This window comes from Pseudopipra pipra, chromosome 2, assembly GCF_036250125.1.
Source record: "Pseudopipra pipra isolate bDixPip1 chromosome 2, bDixPip1.hap1, whole genome shotgun sequence".
Classification (NCBI taxonomy): Eukaryota; Metazoa; Chordata; class Aves; order Passeriformes; family Pipridae; genus Pseudopipra; species Pseudopipra pipra.
In genome coordinates, this window is record NC_087550.1 from 34665314 (window position 1) to 34686624 (window position 21311).

A 21311-nucleotide genomic window follows, 5' to 3' on the forward strand; every position below is an offset into this window, starting at 1 on the left:
CAGTGAAGAAACATATTTAATTTATTAGTTTTCCCAGCAAAAAATTAGATACTTTAGTTTAATATGCAAGTGAATAACTTGAACTCAAATATTAAAGTCACCTACTCAGTTTAGTAATGGAAATTGTAAGAGTCTAAGCACTGATCTGGAAACATACAGAGCCTGATTGGGATCTTCCTTACACCGTTTGCATAAAACTAAAAACATGTAAGTCAAAGATCAGCCTGAGAACAGAAACATATTCAATGTGTGCCTGAACCTCTGGTTAACACCTGTGAGGTCTCACTCAGCCTTGCACCTTCTGATGGATATACCTCTTGCTGAATGTGACTTTGAAACTATCTGTAGGTCTTTCAGACAAAGTTGTAGTTAAATTAATCAGCTCAACCTGCAGATCAAGCACCATTTTAATTTAGCCGCAGTTTTATTCTTCGATTTACTTGCACCTCTTCTGTAATTGTGAGTGACACTCATGACATGGATACCATTGATATATGGTGTTTGCACTGCAGTTTGTGAAACACATCAGAATTCTTTTGGATAATGAGTGATATAATTGTAAATTATGTTAGCAAGTGGTTTGGAAGATCAGCCCTCTTTCAGATGAATTATTTAAACTGCCATATAAATATGTAGCATAAACTGACATAGAAAAATAAATTTAATGTATAATCTTGAGACATCTATTTTTTAGTGAAATTCCTTCTCTGACAGAGAAACATCTCAGACACTATGATACTAACTCCCTAAATTTTTGTTTCAACTTAATTTTTTGTAGGGTTGGTTAATGCAGAAAGGAAAGACCACTTGCATGCTGTCAAACTGTATTTGAGCATATGTGACGCATGACATCTGCCGTTGAAAATTATGCCCCAAGGAATTTCCTTAACATTATTTCTTAAATATGAAATGCAGCCACCTCTGCTGATGAAAGGGCAGGAAGATAAATGCCAAACAGGGTAATATTCTGCATTATAGGAAAACCAAATCAAAACAATACTCATTTTGCATGATAACCAAATATGCTTGTTAGTGCATGTGAATAAATGTATGTTTAAGTGCTCATCTGAAAGTTCTACAATCTGTACACAGTTCAGAGTATTTAATTCACAAAATTTTAGTGCTTAGTTGATCTTCCCTAGGATTTGTACTTGAACTGCACCAACTCCAGGTATTTCAAATATAGATTCTTAGTCATCATCTCTGGTGCTAAATGCCAGCAATTATAAGTACTGGTTGACTCATTTCTGTACTCCATGAGTTTTTATGGCTGTTATAAAACTTTGAAAATGCTGACAGACCTGCAGCCGTTGTGGGCACTGCCTATATCAGGGTGTTCGATATTAAATATAGTCAGATATTAAACCTTTATATTGCTGTACCCAGTAGTTCAACAGCACTGTCACCAGGGAGGATAACATGAGCCAGGGCACACTAAGTGTAATATTTTATTTATTCTAATAATTGCATTCTGAAGGACTGAAGTTGTTAACCATACAGTATCTTGCCTGTGGGGTTTACCAGCTCTGTGCTTCTAAGCAGAAGAGGATAAAGAGCTTTGCTTATATGTTATATTTACATAACCACAGAGAATTAGACCTATTGTTTCACAAAACCACAGAATAGTAAATGTTGAAGGGAACTGGATAATCTATTCCAATGGCCCCCACTCTCACAGGGTCAGCAAGGGCAGGTTGCTCAGGGTCATGTAGAGTCAGGCTTTGAATATCTCTGGACAACCTGTTCCTATATCTAACCATCTTTAGAATAAAAAAGTTTTTCCTAATGTTTAAATGGAATTTCAGTTTGTGCACAGTGCCTCTTGTCCTATCGCTGGAAACCACGGAGAACCATCTTCTTTGTAGCCCTCCACCAGGAGTTTACACTGTAAACTGGCTAAAGTCTTTAACATGTAGCACTACTGTTCCCTGTTGACCAAACCATTCCCTAGTGTTTGAGATATGACCTCCAATATGCCTTAAACATGACAAGGATTAGCCAGACTTCTCAAAAGACATGTGAATCCTTCTCAGTATTCTGAGAGTACTCTCAGGCTCTTCCCAGATATGAGGTCCCAGACATTGCTAACTATCATTCTTGTTCAAAATTTGGATTAGATATCACTACTTTTGTCCAATACCTTTTCCACTTTGCACAGACCTGCCAAATGTTTGCTCAGAATTTAACTTCTCTTTGAAATTCTGGTGGGTAATGAGAATTTTAGATTTTCCTGCTATTCATCCTTCTATAGGTGGTAATTATTTCTGAATCTGCCTGCCAGAAATTAAACAGAATCTCATGCAAACAAAGGGAATCTTAATTGAGAGACTTGCTTACATGGCACAGAGTGTGAAAACAAAAGTCTGCTTTCATTATCTTGTAGCTGGCTTCGGCATGGGGTTGGCTGATTAAAGGAAAATCCTCAATGAATAAAGTGTGGCCTATATAAAAGAAGTTAAAACCTCAAATTTGCTTGCATTTGTTAACATCCTCTTTAGCAGCCTTTCTACTCCAGAGATTTCCCTTCTTTCCTTTCCATGTAAGTTGTTCTCATTAAGTTCTGTGATTACAAACAAGGCTTAGCAGTATTAAATGACTAGACATTTTTATGGCCAAATGGGATTACTTTGATAATTGGCTCTGATCTGTTGCAGAACTTGTTCTCCATAGTTGCTGCACTGAGTCTTGTAACATGTATCATCCAACTGATATTTCCCAGGTCCTTTGATTCTGTATCTCTTCAGAAGTTTGGTTTCTTTTCAGCTGTAGGCAGCATATCACAGGCCTCACAGAATTTTTTTGTTTCTTCTGACATTGTCCATGCTGGTGACTTCAAAACTGTAGTGCAAGTGTGATGAAGAATGACAAGGCTTAAAATAAGGACATCATCACAGCATTCCATGCACCCATTTCTTTCCCGGGTCATCAGTCTCAGCCATTATGTAGCCAGGCTAGATCATGCTCTTAGGTCAGCACTCTTTACTCATGGGAAGTATTTCTGGCAGATCAGGCTTAAGAGAGGTTGGCAGAAACTCCAAGCACTGAAATTTCAGACCGATGGCATAGTGTCATCCACCAGCAATTATGGCATTTCAGATCCATATATCCTTTTTCTTGTGTCATGGTTTAACCCTAGTTGCAAGTCAGTCCCCTGCAACGCCTCACTCACTGCCCTGTGATGGGATGGGGGACAGAACTCGGAGGGTAAAAGTGAGAAAAACTCTTGGGTTGAGATAAAGACAGTTTAATAGGTAAAGCAAAAGCAAAGCAAACAAGGATTTGATTCACCAGATCCCATGGGCAGGTAGGTGTTCAGCCATCCCCAGGGGAGCAGGGCTCCATCAACCTAATGGTGACTTGGGAAAGTGAACACTTCCACTCTGAAGATCCCCCTATTCCTTCTTCTTCCCCCATGTCTATAGCCTAGCATTATGCCATATGGTCTGGAATATCCCTTGGGTCAGTTGGGGTCAGCTGTCCTGGCTGTGTCCCCTCCCAGTTCCATATGCACTTCCAGACCCCTCACTGGTGCAGTGAGGTGAGGAGCAGAAGAGGCTTTGACTCTGTGTGAGCGCTGCTCAGAAGTAACAAAAACATCCCTGTGTTATCAATGCTGTTTCCAACACAAATCCAAACCATAGACCCATACCAGAAGAAAAGTACCCCATATCCATACCCGATAGCCCCATACTGTGAAGAAAATTATCTCTGTCAAAACCAGCACAGCTTACAGTGACAGATCCCTGTGATGAAGGATGTCTGACCTTGGAGAAACAGACCAGTCAAACACTCAGAGCACTCAAAACTTTTTACTCTTGTCATGGCCACATGCTATCTTATAGAACAGAAAGGACCAATATAGTCAGTTTGCATCTACAGGTTTGAGGAGATGCAGAATTTAGAATTATCCTGCACAGCACTTTCTTGTGCCTTGAAGGGAAGAAATATTTCTGTGTCCACACATACATGTATTAATCTTCTGTACCCACTGTATTGGTAAGGCTGCACCACTTATAACTAAACAGTTCAAATTAACTGCTGAACTGTAGAAGTTCAGATGTTGCCCTGATGATCATCCCAATTATTTCTTTGGAAAGACTAACAAACACTGAGTCAGGCTTGGTGCTATTTATTTAATTTTGGATTCCACAACGATTCGTTGAAATAGATACTTGAGAGAAATGGAGATCAGACTCCCGATAATACTGTGGAATGTGTGGTTAAAACTCTGAGATAGTCACAGAAAGCAGATATGCGACAGAAACCCAGTCTAACTGTCCCTGCAATCTGACCTAGGGAAAAAAAATCATCTTTCACGCCAGATATGGCCCTTCATTTAACCCTGAGCAGTACAGCACACCTTAGCCCCATTCTTACAATATCTGTTCACAGTCACAGGGTACAAAGTTTTTTTTATATACTTATTTGTATATCAAAAATTAGTCAGAAATGCAGAAGTTATGGAGCTTGAAATTATTTATGATATCTGTATCCCCCAAAGTGTTCTCATTAACAATGAGAAGAGGATACTTCTGTATTTCAGAATCCTGAAGTGGTAAATTCATCAGAAATTCATTATTAGCCCGTACAAAAACACCTCTCTGTTTGCCAGAGATACTTCAGCAGCTTTGAAAGCTTTACTTGATTCACTAAAGTCTTTTCTGTGAAAGGTACAACCGAGTGCCCATAAAACCTTGAATAATCTGTGTATGTTTTCAACTGGCATTATTTTGTGTGTAAGAAAAAGCATGAGTTTCTGTAGCAGCTTGATAGGCTGGGGGCTAATGCATGCACTGTACTTCTGTGCCTGTGCTGTGATTTATTTTGAGCAGGGCATGTTTATGGCAGTGCTTCTCTTAACTAGACAGTGGGTATAATGCTGCCAAGTTCTGTTGTCAGTCTGTCAGTAAAAATAATGTCAATAGTAATCAGTCACTGCCCAATTTCATCCCTCCTGCCTTCTTTGCTCCTAGGGCTAGCCACTGTCAGGTGATGCACATTGCCAGTTTTGCTCCAGTCTTACAGAAAAGGGATTTTTCCCTCCCACTCTCCTTTAGCAAGATTTGACCATTGCCCACATCACTCTTTAATCTCCTATGGGAAATAATAATTAGAAAAAAAAGAAAAGTCTACCTTACAAGCAGCTACTGTTTGGATAAATGTCATGCTTAGCCTGACATTTCTTGATACTAGTCCTTGGATAGCCCAGTAAGCAGAGGCTGCAGCCCAGAGGGTAATGGGGGAAGACATGTAAAGGTCGTTGTGATTATAGTGAAGGAGATACTTTAAAGCAGAATCCAAATATAAAACCTTGTAGAGGCTGGCATGCAAATTAAAATGTAAATAAGGTTGACAAGCTTTCCAGCAAGACATCAAACTGCCAAAGGGCAAATCTGCCTTCTCCAGGCCTTTTCTGTCTTTGGTGAGAACACTACAGCTGTTTCCTCAGCCAGCAACAATAGTAACCTCTGGGAGAAGGAGGAATATGAAAGCTATAGTCATTCTTAGCAGCTGTCACATTTGCAATGGTTTCTCTTCAGAGTATTTCATAATCCTTTTTTTCAGGGTACTTGCCTTAGAAATTTAGGTTATGCAAGCACTATCAATTAATAAACAATAAGATGTGTATATACATGCACAAACATCGAAGGCAATCTTACAGCTATGAAATTCTTACAAGCTTCATGAAAACAGGGTAATTGTGAGATCCTATTCCACACTTTTAACATAATTAGATATGAAAGAAATTGAGAAAGATGAGGGGAGAAAAGAGAAATAGTCTCTGGTATGGGTCCTTCATTGAATTGTATTTAAATTGTAGCAAAAACTAGAAAAGGTTCATAGGAGTGAGAGAGGCTTTTGAAGATGAAGGAGCTGAGGTAGAAGTGACAAGATAAGAAGTCTTGTAATTCTCAGAATAGATTCACCTGCATTCTGATGTCAGAAATATATGTGAGTAATTATTATTATTGCTTTGAGAAGTCTACTTTGATTTGGCCTTTTTTTGTTTGTTTGCTTTTTCTTTTTACTAGAGAATTCATTCTTTTTGCTTTAGTGTCTGGCAGAAATTCATTTGTGTATATTTAAAAACATATGTGCATTTAACCAGCACTTCCCTTGGCACCCCTTTCCGCCTTTTGAAGGGTGCTGCCCTCCTTTCCCAATGTCCTTCGGAGCAGCCACTTGGCATGGCCTGCACAGCAATGCCAGCTGCACAGCAGACCTTCTCCAAACCTGAGTTTCATTTCCCTTTGTCAGTACATGATATTTGCTGCCTGTTGGGGTGCTTTTAGAGGCCTCCTGTGCCAACCATCTACAAACTGGAATGCTTTGCTGCAGTAATAGTGTCTGCTAATGTCTCATTACAATCAATTTGAATGCTTCAAGTTCCACTGAGAGCTAATAACACATGAAAGTCAAACTAGGCTCGTAATTTCAAAGACGCATGTTTTTTTGTAATAAAGTGAACTATTATGCCCTGTTGAAAGTTGACTATAACAGATTTTAAAGGTGTGTTTCTAGAGTCATTAGGACCTCCTCTTATGTGTCTTCTAGCTTGGAATAGCAAGATATTCTCAGCTTTCTGTTTATCTTTAATAAAATAACAAAGCTTTATCCATTGTCCTTTACAATTTTACACATGTATATTTACATTTTTCATAGTAATAAAAAATTAAAATATCTAAACCAGTTCAACTTACCTGGCTTTGAGAGAGCTTCACATCACATCTCACAGGAAAAAGAGGTTGTTTCATTGCCCTTTATCCATGTTATTTTTTTCACTCCCAACTCAGCCTCCTCTCACTTGATTGTCTTTCAACTAAATGGCCTTGTGAAAAGGAAAGTTAAAATAATGGTAGCAAATTGCACCTGAAATCATCATGGGCAGCTCTTCAGATGGATATCTGATGTAAGAATGAAAACAAATTGGACCCAACAAGCTCAATATGTGACAGAAGTTAGGGAAACAGGAAAAAAAAAAACAGATTCATATGTAGAAAGGAAAATCAAATTTACATGGTTCTCAAACAGTTCACGACCCTGCCAGATCTGGAGCAGCTAGGGCACTGAAGGCTTTGGGAAACAGACAAAAAAGCAGTGAGGCTGAAGAAAAGGAGGAGAAAGCAGGCTTATGTATTCTTTAAAAACTATTTTACAGGTAATTTAAGAAGAATAGTGGAGAGGTGCGGCAGACAACTGAAAGGAGGAAAGAAATGCAGAGACTAACCGCTCTGAATGGGCAAAGAACAAGGCACAGGGCACAGTGACAAGTAGTAGTTTGGTAGTTTGCAAGTGGAGAAAAAGAGTTGTTGCTCATGAGCCCCTGTGTAGGAGGTGCAGGGAGGATGCCTGGCTCTCAATTAGACTTTGGTGAGGTTATGGATGGGCCCAAGGAACAGAAAAGGGAATGGAGAAGCTGGAAAACCTGACATTTTTTGGCCTTCCTTCCTAGTGTTATGCTCATTAAAAACAGAGCTAATCTTTAACTCTAGTCCCATCAACAGATGGGAACTGATGGTGTGGTCAGGGCAGAGACACATAGGCTAGTTTTACCATTAAATGCAGTGTTTTGTGAAGTTACATTCTCAGGTTGCAACAGAAAGTGTCAAGAGAGGGAAAATCTGGCCTTTGATTGTTATGTCAAGCAGACAGGACAGAAAGGCCTCAGAAGCCTGACTTTACTGGCAAGGGCAAGGAAGGTTGGTCCGCCAGGTGCCTTCTGTACTCAGTGGAGAGAGAATGTTCTCTGAGGATGCTGGCCTTGAATTGAGTTGTGAGTGTGCCTCTCTTTAGGGTCCCTAGAAGATAAACCCTAACAGGCTAAAATCAGCCCTTATGATTGCCCTGTCTTTTGCCCACCTCAAGGTACTGGGTGGGAGGTCAGGGAACAGGGAACAAGAAGGGACCCAGGAGTGGAACTAGATTGTGAAGCTTCTGCTCTCTTGTCTTCACATTATCGTGATAGCACATCTCTGCAGAAGGATGACCAAAGACTACAGCTTTGAACTTAAAAAGTGATGGTTCTATATGTTCATAAAAAGAACTAGTATGGGACTGCAATCCTTTGAAGGAAGGGAAGGTAGAATCACAGAATCACAGAACATGCCAAGTTGGAAGAGACTCACAAGGATTGTCAAGTCCAACTCCTGGCCCTGCACAGGACCATCCCCAAAAGTCACACCATGTGCCTGAGAATATTGTCCAGACTGGTTTTGAGTTCTGTCACCGTGCTGTGACCACTTCCCTGGGAAGCCTCTTCCAGTGCCCACCCACCCACCCTCTGGGTGAAGAACCTTTTCCTAATATCCAACCTAAACCTCCCCTAACACAACTTTAGGCCATTCCCTTGGGTCCTGTTACTGGTCACCACAGAGAAGAGACTAGTGTCTGCCCTTCCTCTTCCCCTCATGAGGAAGTTGTTAACTGCAATGAGGTCTCCCCTCAGTCTCCTCCAGGATGAACAGATCAAGTGACCTCAGCCGCTCCTCATGCGGCTTCCCCTCAAGGCCCTTCACCATCTTCGTTGCCCTCCTTTGGAAGCTCTCTGACAGCTTAATATCTTTTTTATATTGTGGTGCCCAAAACTACACACAGTACTTGATATGAGGCCTCACCAGTGCAGAGCAGACCAGGACAATCCCCTCTGTTGACTGGCTGGTGATGCTTTGCCTGATGCCCCTCAGAACACGGTTGGCCCTCCTGGCTGCCAGGGCACTGCTGACTCACATTCGACTTGCCATTGACCAGGACCCCCAGGTCTCTTTCTGCGGCACCAACTGCAGAAAAGAGAGGAAAAAGTCTTTATTAGCATTCCTAGCATAACCAGTCACTGCCCAGATAGTGCAAAAATAGTCTCAGCTACAAGACAGCTTAGTTCAAGCTGTGAAGCTTAATTTGCCCTGTTACACTGGCAGGTGATGACAGTGTTTCTGCAGCCTAAAGTTAACATGGAACACAAATTGTCTGTCCACTGCATGTTATATTTTAGTGGAAGAATAAAAAGCAGCAGGCACAGAAACCAGTTATCTTCTCTCTTCCTGTCTCTTAACACTGAGCCAACCCCAGGATTTGGCTTGACTTCAACCAGGTTCTCTCTCGGTCCTCCAGGTAGTTGTGTTTTTTTGTTTTCCCATCTTGTCCATGACTAAGAAGAGAAGAATGCAAGTCTGAGTTATCCTACAGTCTCTTGCACTTAAGGTTTTGTGCATGAAAGAATTTTATCTTCTTTCTTATGCAGCACCATGTTCTTCCCTAGAAGTCAAACATAACCCTTTCAAGATGAAAAGGTAGCTCATCCTGGCAAACAGTCTATTCTGAGACCAGCCAGCCCCTTGAACAAGCTAAAGAAGCTGCCCAAATCTTTTGTCCCATTAATTTCAATGCCTAGAGCTAGTACATCGCTTATTCAGTTAGGAGTGAATTTCACAATACAGTTATCCCAAGACTATGGAAAACTATCATAACAGCACGATCACAAGTGAAAGCTAAGATGGATTTATGTGATATTCTTGAAACTTCAGTGCCTTCTGTAAGTCAACAGGAAAATATTATTATGCCATAAAATGCCACTGCAGCCAGATTGGATTGGGCATCTCTGATCTTGTGTGAATTAGCACAAATTAATTTTCACATTAACCTGCTTAAAGGCATGAACCCTGCATTAGGTACTAGGGGATTCAGTTATTACAATAATAGCACTTTTTTGCTAATTACAGGGACACAACAAAAAGGTTTTTGTAGCAATACTAATCCATTTTGTAGCATGTAGGCCACTGGCAGTAATGAGCTTCATCTGTCCCAAGTGGTATACAGTAATTTTCTTTTAGGTCTCATTTTTGACACTTGAAGATTTTTTCAAAAGGTTTTTCTTTGCAAAACCATCCCTGCTTGCCCTTTTAGCTCTGTTCCTCTTCTCATTACTTTTAGTAATTTTACTACAGTGTTAGTTTTTAAATATTTCAGTTTGCCATATTGTTTTCTTGTATTCATTGTGAATCAGAAGGAATGGTCTTAAAAAGCAGTAAAAAAGCTTCAGATGAGACATTAGGGGAAAATGCAGCTGCAGAAAGAGAGTAAAGCATGAGAATAAACTGTTTGAGGTGATTGAAGTGTCTCCATCTCTGAGAATCTTTAAGAACAAATTAGCAGACATCTGTAAAAAGATCTAATTGTGACTTAGGGCCCCTGAGGACGTTCTGCTCACTTACTGGCAAACTCTTCATCTCCTCTTACCTCTGAGAGGTCAGGCTCATGCTCCAGTTGCAAGTTTCTGATGCCTGGCACCCATTTAAGAGAGGGCTGTTTGTCCTTGGAAAATGCTAGGCAGTGCAATTTGATACAACCTTTTATCATTGTAGTCTAAGCTAAATCATCTCCATTTGCTTCAGAAAATGCAGTCAGTTGCCCCAACACAGATGACATTTAGGAACTTGATCACAAATCCCAGATCATAATGCACTCCCAGACGATCTTGCCTGAGTCTCTCATTTGATCTGAGTGCAAATCTTTCTTATAGGAAACTTAAATCATTCAATATTCTCAAAAAATTTTCTCAAATGTTTATTGGTTTTGATCATTCCTGTTCAAACTGTCTCTGAAAGCTGTTTTAATGTGACATTTATTAGTGCTAAATGCTGTTTAATCATAAACATCATAAGCATCATAAGTGAAGGGATAATCTTGATCCGCTGCTTTTCCCTACCTGGATCATCCTGAACAGTCACAACTAATGAAGCGGAAAATGAGGGAGCTTTGGAGAAATCAACCTGAGCCAAATATACATGTTCTATTTGCATTCAGTTTATCTATCTATTTATCTATTACACTGACTTTCTGTAAGGCACTATAAAACACTGATAAACCAATAACACTCACCACATAGGGATAACAAAGTATTCACTTACTCCAGAGAACAAACAACTGGTCCTTGGGAAAAGCTGTTGAGGTTGCCATTCTTATTCTGGGATGCTTGTCAGAATCATGAAAGACTATAAGAAGCCCGGATATCAGGCGGGAAGTTTTCAGCACTTCCATTTTCTATTAATCTGTAAGCCTTGCCTGTAATGTGGCACACCAGCACAGCAGGGAGACAGCAGAGATCTGCTTCCTGTAGGAATGACTCTAATATTTCCTTTATTAACTAAGATTGGATTGTCTATTTAGCAAAATGGAAGTTGGTGGGTGAAGTTGTGTTCTCTCTCTAAATCTGTCATGAGAATCAATGTACAATGGAAAAGAGCAATATACAAAGAAGAAATGTCCTGGTGTAAAAGCCAATAAATAGCTTCAGCTGTGTTTAGCTAGAAAAATGAGTCTACCTATCTGAGCACGGAGTACTATGAGTGTTCTTCTAAGAGTTACACAATGCCAAAATGGAACTAATTGTAAGAAAATATTTGAACAGTTTATGCGCAATATTTTAGGTTTTGATTTTCTGTAAAAGCAGGAATTGGACGTGATGAAGAAGACCTTTTCCATCTAAGTCTTTTATGCCATAAGGCGGGGGGGGTTGTGGTTCTGTGAATGATGAGGTCAAGGGTATCAGCAGTAATTGCAAGGCATTTACTGGTATTAGTGATTTTTCAGACATTATTCCAATTTTACATGATCTGATGCTCAAGTTAATCAAAATTTCAGAGCATCCAGGCCATCAGCTATAGCCTGCATTTCTAATTAGCAGCCAAATGCACAACATACATATTTGCAACCTAGATATCCCATTGCACAGGACTCAAAATATTCCTTATAATAAGCTGAGAGGAATGCAGGGGGCATGAAGTAATATATGTATTTGTCTTGTTTAAATTAATTCAAGCCTGTAATGTGCTGAACCATTCCCTATTACCTGTTTGTACTAGAAGCAGTAATCCCCCCTTAATAAGGAAGCTCTAGCAAACTAATACAATTCTGTAGCTGCTCTAAATGTTGCCTCTTAGAAAAGATCAATACACACATGGGAATGTTTTCATCCATTTCATTCTTTTCTGCATACTTTCCTTTTTTGTTGAGGACATTTGGGATTGGTTTTAAAGGGTTTTTTAAACAGTAAAAATGGATAGTTTTGTTTCCAATCTTTGATGAGTTCTTCTTTTCAATTCAATAGAGTGTCCCAGACAACCTTAGGACATGGCTGAAGATATCCTTTACTGGAAGAGCAGCACAGCTGAGTATAGGAAAGTGACAGTTATGGGGAAATGTAGTTTTTACCTGGCAGATTTTGAAGTGAAGGACTACATCATTTATTAATGGCATTATTCAATGTTAGCAAATGGCATTAATCATAATAATAAAACAGTTCAACTTAATGAGGTATATTCATGTTTATTTTCATAACACATTTGCCAAGATTCTGTTTCTCTTACTGATGGTCCTTCTGATCTCTGTATTTTGGGAATTCTGTAAGATTATCCTGTTCTATGAATAATTATGCCTGGTACTATTGGTATTCTTGCTACTGTTTATTTTTCTGCTTTAACTTGTAATGATTTTAAATTATTTGTGGATTGTGGTTTTAAGGTGGTTTTTTTTTTACTGTAGGCTACAACTTTCGTGCTCATTTATGGAATTAATAAAATCACATTAGCTTCCACACCACTCTATTTTCAGTGAAAAACTTTTTTTTCCCCTGAGTCTCTTTTAGGAACCCCTTTTTTATCTCTTCCCACTCTAAATATATCAGAATTTCATGCAATATAAGTACAAAACTGGCATATGATGTCTTAGCTGTGAAACATTTTGTGTAAGTTTTCATAGAAGTTCACTTGGGAATTTTGAGCCCTGATTTAGTGATGTCTTTTTTTTTTCATTTTTGTCTGAAAATCGGACAGGTCAGACTGATCTACATTTCCAGTTTTATTTTGAAAAGATTCCCACACAAAGACAGTGGGTCTTTTGCCTCTTTAGTCACACTAAGTCGTTATTGATTTGGGAGATGATGAAATAGGATTGTACCTTTTTTCTTTTCACAGCACTGTTTAGTTTAAGGTGGCATCTTCTGTGTACAACAGTGCTGGGGAAGATGCCATCTGCTCCAGTCTGTTCCTAGCTTTTTATCCCTGTGTTCTGCCCTCCTTAACACTTGCAGGCAGTTTTGTATCTGAGTGCTTTCCATTCTAGATCAATCAGATTCAGACAGGTCAGTGTAAATAGGGTACACAGGCTAACCCAGCTCTTTCTCATTGAAAGGGATTTGGAAACACTCACAATAACCATGTAGCTGACAGGTGGGACATTCAGGAGACTTTTAGAAGGAGGAAATTTATAAACAGCTGAAGGCAGTTAGGAATCATTTACCATCATTTACAAGTCTGTAAAAGAGGAATATCTACCCAGTATAGTTACAGGGTTAGTCAAGACTACCAGAATGCCTGTCAGTATTGCCATGCCTAGGAAACTCTAGAAGCAATCGGCTCTGTATTTGGTTTCCTCATGCCAATTCATGTCTTAAGCAAGCATGTCTTCTTCATTAAGAAGATATGGCTAATTCGTGCAACATGCCCAGCTCCCAAGGAATAGAACTACACTTGGTAAAAAACAGAAGCAAGAAAAAAAACAAGGAAGCAAAAATAAGTAACAATTGCCCCAGGGCAATGATTTTGGATGGGAAATTGTGGAAATTGAATAATGTCTGAAAATAAGATCTTCCACCACTAGCCTGAAGCGACAAAATAGCTAAATGAATTAGCTTAGCTATTAATGGAAAGTAGGTTTTGTTTCTTTGCAATGTCACACATAAATATTTGTCGAAGAATGAGGATTAAAAGGGAGGGAAGTGGGGTTTTTTTTCACCTTGACAAAATGACAGAGTCATTTTGTGCTTAAAACTCAGGAGATATCTTGAAATGTGTCTGTACTGTACAAAACAGTAACTCCTACAAAGCTATCAAGGTTAATGAGACATAAGCTACTCTGCTGGGCAAGCATGGCTGTGCAAGCTGGATGCCAGGGATGAAGTGATGTGCCCAACTTTTCCAAGATTTCACACTTTGCTGCCAAGGCAGACCATGTATGATATGGTTGTTTCAGATCTGCATCTCTACTTTTTATTTGCCTTGCCCCTTCTTGGGCATGTGTGCACACAATGTTTTTCAGAATGTTAACTTAGTGTGAGCCTCGGGTAGTTTGAAAAAGTGCCATAAACACTCCTGTTTAGTTCAGGGTGCATCAATTCAAATAACGAGTGAATAAATTTTTGAGAATGCAGAAAAATTCAATGCAGGATAAAGCTCTCCAAAATATTGTGAGGGGTTATTTTCAAAAGCTATTGAATTGCTTGCAGTTTTCTTCAATGTTTGGAAGAAGTTGCAAAAAATTTCCAGCTGAGAAACTCCAGGCTGACACTTCATGAACCAAGGATACACTTTAAGGGAGGAGGTAAAATAGCACCTCAGTGGGATACATAGTCCTTGTCACTCGCTAGCAGCTTGATTTATTTTAGTACATCTCTTTCATGAGGAGGTATAAATTTTTTTAAACTAAAGCTTCCAGAGGCAATTTGGCTTGGAATTGTATTCCCTGGGACTAAAATATAATGTGTTATTAGTCTTGTGAATATATTGTGGAAGGAAACATATTTTCAGGTGTATTTATATTCTCAACTAACGCAATATGAGGGCTGTATCTTACAGTGCAACATATGGAGAAAGCATTATATTTAATAATAAAGCAAATGAAAATAAAGTTAGTGATGATATCTAGGCAATGAGGCCAGCTACAGAACAAATATATAGGGTGAAGTTTTAATTAGAAAACAGGCTGAATTGTAAATACCTGAATATTGGTGAAGAAGGCAACCAACCAATATCAAAGAATAAAGACATTAATGGCCCTACTGTGCTGAAATTTTAAAGGGCAAAGCAATCACTAAAAATCAGTAAATATGCCTGTGTTATTATTTTTGAAAGGTTCCTGAAAAGGGGTATTGAAAATATTTCAATAAAAACAAGCAGATATATTCAAAGTAATAAAACCTAATAAAATGTATATATATCTTCACTTTTTCAGTATTGAAATCTATGTTTTTCATTTCCTTTGAGCGAGCTCAGGAGAGTTGTATGACTGATAAGAAATAGCAGCATCACTTGTTCTGTTGCTCAGTGCATCATGAATGGCTTTTGAGCAACACTTTCTCAAGTCAATAATGCCCATTACTGCATCAGAATCACGTGCAGTTTTTTCCTGTCAATTCATGAGTTTAGCTGATAATAAATCTAACTGATTGTTTGGATTTATTGAAAGCATAACATTTGCCATACAATATGAGATCCAAAGCCAACCTTGTACAGAACTATGTCCCTGTGGCTAGCATCAGATATGGCAGAGGAAGATAAAGGAACCAAAGCTACAGTGAACTGTACCTAACCATAGTATGTGTGTTTATTTCTTATGAAATTACTGCAGATCACAAAGATTTTTCACCATCATTAACATGCTGTGTAACTGTTTGCAACATCAGACAACTATAGAACTGAACTCCTAATCATCCAAAAAGGGTACCTTTAGCAAAAAAATTGGCTCAACATAAATATTAAACAAAAAAAAGTTATAAACAGAAGACATAAAATACTAGTATTATCAGTTCATGTCTTTTTGCACACTCTTTCACTTTTTATGTGTATTATAGTAGTTTCAAAGGCTTCCAGGACAGTGGGTTGCTGGGCATCTGGCAGGCATAGCCAAAGACACCATGTTAGTCTAGCAGTCATATCTCTGCCATAGCTGTCATAGTATGATGAGACACTTTTTTTGATTCACACAGCTTCCCACTGTAAATCTGTGGAAAAGCAAGAACCAGATCCAGTGCTCTGAAGTCTTAATGTTGGTCTGCTCACCTTCCGCTCATCTACAAGTATAAAAACAACGGTGACTGGTCAGCCTTGTGTGCAAAGGGCAGAAATGTAAAACACTCACTGTAAGAGGAAGTGTGTTCTATTATTTTAAATCTTAAGCCATTTAGCTAAGACATCTGCTAAGAGGAGGCAAAGGAAAAAATATTTGCATAAATATTACCATAATAATAGTATTATGCACATATCTATCTCATGTGTCCAAGGCAATAAGTTCATGACTTACTGTAGAGGCATAAAATTTGTGTTCCCATGAGCAGAACAGAAGGAAATCTCAGAATGTTTAAACTGGCCTCAATCCACTGAAATTATGCCAAATTGGTACTGATAAAGAAGTTGACCTGGCAGCTGCTCCTTTATTTTAGATTTATTCAATATACCCTTTTTGAAGTGATAAAGTTCTCTAATTAATGCCTTACAAGTTTGGGGGGTTTTTTTATACATTGTAGACTGCTAAAATTGGACAGTTCAGGACAAGTTTGGGGGGGGGGGTGTTTATATGTTGTAGTTTGTTAAAATTGGACAGTTCAGGTTTAAGTTTTCGTTTAGGTTTTCATTTAAATTTCTACTCTTTAGTAAATCTGTTATCATCTATAAGCAAATGATGATTATCCTGACTTGCACAGAAAAGCAAATATTGATACCTGCTGACAGGAAGAATTACTGTCTCTCTAAAGGTGCCAGCACTAAGTGTTCAAGCTAATAAAGACTTGGACTAGGATGTTGAACTATCATTTTCACTATTGTATCATATGTCAGCATTTCAGTTTCTTGGCTATGCTTTACTTGTAGGATCAGGGCTTTTCTGTTACTGTGTTCTCTAAATTCAATCAATACTACAATCTTTGTTATAAACATAAAAGTGAAAAATAAGAGTAATGTAGCTTTGTAAAATTCTGCAACCTTTTCTCGAAGAAAAGCTGCAGCATATTTATTCATTTATCATAGCTATTCTTTATTTGTATGACCAAAAAGTAGCATCAAGCCATCAGGTATAATATCTCTGTCTTTGCTGGTTTTAGATTTAGAAATTATTTGATTTTGTAGATTGCTTTCTTGCATTCAGTTTTAGTCTTCCAAATGCATCTAAGACTTCCAGGAGTTTTCCTGTATGCTCAAGTATCATAGCCTTTTAGGCCATTTCTGAACTCACTTGGAGAATTTTAATTTAAAATTTCAATATATTGCTTATATTAATAGAAAAAGTACTTCCCACCACATAGGTACCCAGTTGCACAGTTGTTAGAGGGGTTGGCAGGATTTTAGGTGTCTAAATCACTTCATCAGTGAAAATGTTGGTCACTGCATCCCCTCAGATGCCAAAGTGGATTAGACAAGATTTTGTAGATCATAGTTGTGATCTTGGCTAGCTAAACATGAAGCTGAAGTATATTACTCTTTGGGTTTGGGAGTTCAGATCTTTTTGTAATGGGGCTGGCCATTTGCCTTGCTTTGATTTCTCAGTATGTGAGCTAAGGATAAGGTTCAAGGTGTTTGAGGTTTACTGCCAAAGATCTGTCCTGTTCTTTCAACATGTCCAAGTGCTTTGAAAAGGCAAACAATTGGTATTTGAAGGTTAGAATATGTATGAGACCTAGATATAGCACTTGGTAAGGTGTTGGAATGAGGTAGAAGGAAAAGAACCAGCTCTCTGTGCATATATTCAGTCTAAGGAGTCCTGTATGAAGCAGACAAACATCAGTTATTCAAACTAGTGTCTGTATTTAATAAATAAGCTGTTTTGGCTTGGACTGGCTTGGGGGCAATTCACATTGTAGTAATTCAAGCCGACCCTACTTGCTCTCCTGACTGAACAGGGAGTTGAGCAGAGCCAACATTAGAAAACGGATTCTTGGAAAAATGAGGATTTGCTTCAGGCAGCATGCAGAGCCCAACAGAGCCCTGGAAGTTGGTCTTGCTGTCCCTCTAACTTGGCCATTCCTCAAAGCAGCAATCTCCTCTCCCACATCCGATGTCATTAGCTCCACCTCTCCAGGGACAATGAGTTGTGTCTGTGTCTTCAGGACAGCAAATTTCAGGTCTACCTGCACTGCTATGAGCTCTGAGCCAACTCTAAAGTGTGGTATGAACAAACACTTTCCTCCATCCCTTTTGCCCTGTTTCTTAGAGCAACAATCCCAGTGCCACAGGCCAGCACAAACCATTATATCTTCTGGTCTGACTCCAGCGATAATACAGGTTACAGTCTGCTCGCCCATTTGCTCTTTTAGTCTAGCATAGCTTTATCAGTTTCTTAAGCTACCAGAGTTTGTTAGATCATTAGTGAATCAGGCAATGGGTAGGATCTTTGTAGATGGATTTTAATAAATCAAATTTGGGAATTTTTGCTAATTAAGCATTCCAGCAGCAACACGTTCTTTGTTCTCCCTTTCTTCAAAGAGCATGAAATTAGTGAATCAGCTTTAACTGGTTTTTTTTGTCATCATGTCACAACTTTAGTATCCTTTTAATTGTGTTGGAGTCTTGCAAGTCAGGTCCAATGCTGAATTTGAAGGATGTATGAAGTGTTTTTCTGGACTTTAGCACTGCCCTTATTCACACCTAGCAAATGCAAAGCTATTAGGAATCCACTCCCCTGGAATGATCACACTCACAAAAAAGTGTTAAGAAAAAAGGACTTTTTCTCAGTAGGCAGAACTACTCTGATGGCAGAGTATCACTGTTTCTTTTTCTGTTCAGATTTCAAATGCAGCTGTCACTATACTATCTAGGAATCAGTAGAACTAGGAGGGCTGAGTTTAAAGAAGTTGATCTGAGCTGGGTTAAATACTGGCTGTATTGATGGCCGTACAATTTCTGGTCTAGGAATTTGTCAGGAGGAAGGGAGGAGTTACATTTCAATATTTTTTATGCATAAGTATGAAGAAGGTACTGTGGAAAAATATGGTCCCATAAATTTGATTATTTTCAAATTATCTATGTATTTCAATCCAAAGGAAAAAATATCTCAAGAACACAAAGGAACAGAATAACATTAGTACTTCAGTATTTTTTTGATATCAAGCAGGGAACAGGAGCTTGAACCCTGAATTTCCATCACATTCTTTTTAGACAATTTTTAAGATGTGTCGTAGTTTCAAGAGGTCTTCTAAAAAAAGAGAGATTACTAAATTGAGAATAAATTTACAGTATGTTAAAATCAGTTGAATTACAAGTGTGCTCTGACATCAGAACACAGGTGATAATATCATCATCTGACCAAGCTGTAGTCATTTGAGCAACATCTTATGAGCTGATGTTGCAAATAGCTGAATGCTGTGCTAGAGAGAGTCGGATTTCCAATCCTCTGTTCTCAGTCTCCAGATTGGTGTCTAAATCTGGGAGTTACTCCTACACTGCACATATAGAGTCAGCCTGGGATGTAGTTGTTTATTAAAGGGAAAGTTGCTCTGCTGTAGATCACTGGTATCTTTACCTTTGCCCAGATGTAAAACATCAAAGAAGCTGAGTTGCACTGTATGTTTACTGTTTTTTAGAGTGTGTCCACCATAAATGAAAAAGACCTAGTAACAATCCTTAAAATTGTACTATTCTGTCTATATACATAGGACTGATACTGTATGAGGAAGAGAAACATAAGCTTTTGGTACTTAAGATCACCTTTCCTATTTCCAAAGAAGAAATGTTAGATTTGTTATAATGAAATATAAACTAAATAAAGCCTTGCTCAGAAGAAGATTATTTAATAAGTAAATTCTAAAGCAGGGGATTAGAACAAATAGGACTCATACAGAGCAAACTTAAATCCTACACTGGGACAAACATTTCAAAACTAAACTCTACTTTAAAAAAGCAACACAGGTTTGTAGGAGCCTTAGTTCTACTGAGGATTTGGGCTTTTAAATTTCTGAGAAGTTTGAAGATGTACCCTAGGTGAATGAAATGAGCAAGAAACAAGCAACAGAATAAATCTAAAATACCATCTGCATGTAGGAGTGTCTCTTCTTCTGACATACAGAATTTCAGTTGCAGTCAGTGAAATCATAGGTATGTGGGAAGACTGGAGAGTCTTATACCACAGCAGTGGTTCCCAGCTGACTAGCAAAGTAGCCACTGTCACTTAACAGACTGAGTAGGTAATGCCAAGAAAGATCAATGGAAGATAGGTAAAGGGAGGTAAAATGTGTCAAGGATGAAGAAGGGAAAAAACCCAAACACAAACCCTCAAATCAAATCACTGTGTTAAGCCAGCTTGAAGGTAGCTAGCATTTATGTAAAATGTGGGATCTTGCAAAGGTCAGGTGTTTTTATCCAATGAAAAGTTAAAGTCCTCTGAATAAAATGAATAAAAGCATCTAGACATTCTGGGAACTGAGCCAGTGGGAACAGCAAATGATCAAACAAAAATAATGTTGAGATTTCTACTAGGAGAAAATGTGAATATTGCTGTCTTACAGTGTTCTCATGTAGCTCAAACAGCAGCTAACAGGATGCAGGCCAATGGGTTATAAAAGCACTGTAAAGATTTATTTGCTTAAGCTGAGAGGTGGTGTGATCTGGCAGGATGTACCTCCAGCCTTTAAGGGAGGAAACATTGCATTGCTGTTTTACTTGTGCTCTAGCCTTTCTGTGGGGAAAGGAATCCTTCTTTTGAAGGCATCAGTGGAATAAAACATTGAGGTGCAGGAAACATCTCCTCTTTGCTGGCATCAGTCTGCAACATCTTACTCTTCAAAGTGTCACTGACTCATTGAAATGTAACGTGTACACTCTCTCAAGTTAGTCTCCTAGCTCACATCAATAGATTTCCTGGGCTTAGGTTGAAATATGACTCTCTGTGTGGTTGGAGCATTGCCTGTAGGTTGTCAGTTACAAGGAATTAGAATTTGTCTCCAAAACTTCAGCCTTTCCTCTTGCAAACCAAAACCATTAGGTCACACAACGAGCAAGGGGAACATGCCAGCAGAAGGGACCATTGACCAAACTGTACAAAGGCTGGGTCCTGTCAGCAAGGAGCCTTACCAAATGATACACCTCTAGCTGAATCCTTGTTCCAGTGCTGATCCCATGTTGCTGGTCAGCATGTCACAACATTTTACAAAGCTGCCAGCAGAGCTATGGAGGAGAACAAGGTGAGGAAGGTAGTTTTGTGCCATCCTTATGCAGCTTAGGTTTGGTATTTTGGGGGTCACCCAACCTAAGACCAAGTTATGGCTCCACCTATTTAAAAGAAACAGACCCCAAACCTCAGTGGGCAGAGTAAATAGGGTGGCTAATTGCTCATATAATGATTTGACAGCTGCTGTGGGGATAATTAGACTTGGAGATATCTTCTTCAGTTTGATGGGATTTTACAGTAAATTTTTGACTCATTAATAACTTCAGTGCACCATCCCACTGCCCCTAACAACGTATCAGATTGTTTGGAAGGAGGAATGATACAGTGGAAAACTGCTTTCAACATCCTTTCCACAGACTGAGAGATATTTGGTAACACACTTAGAA

The 21311-nt window shown here is 38.8% G+C and overlaps 1 protein-coding gene across 35 annotated transcripts in view; it reads left to right on the forward strand.

Annotated features, from left to right (window-relative positions):
* The window catches only part of DLG2 (discs large MAGUK scaffold protein 2), a 998134-nt gene that overhangs the window by 881684 nt on the left and 95139 nt on the right, over nt 1-21311 (forward strand). The window lies entirely within an intron of this gene.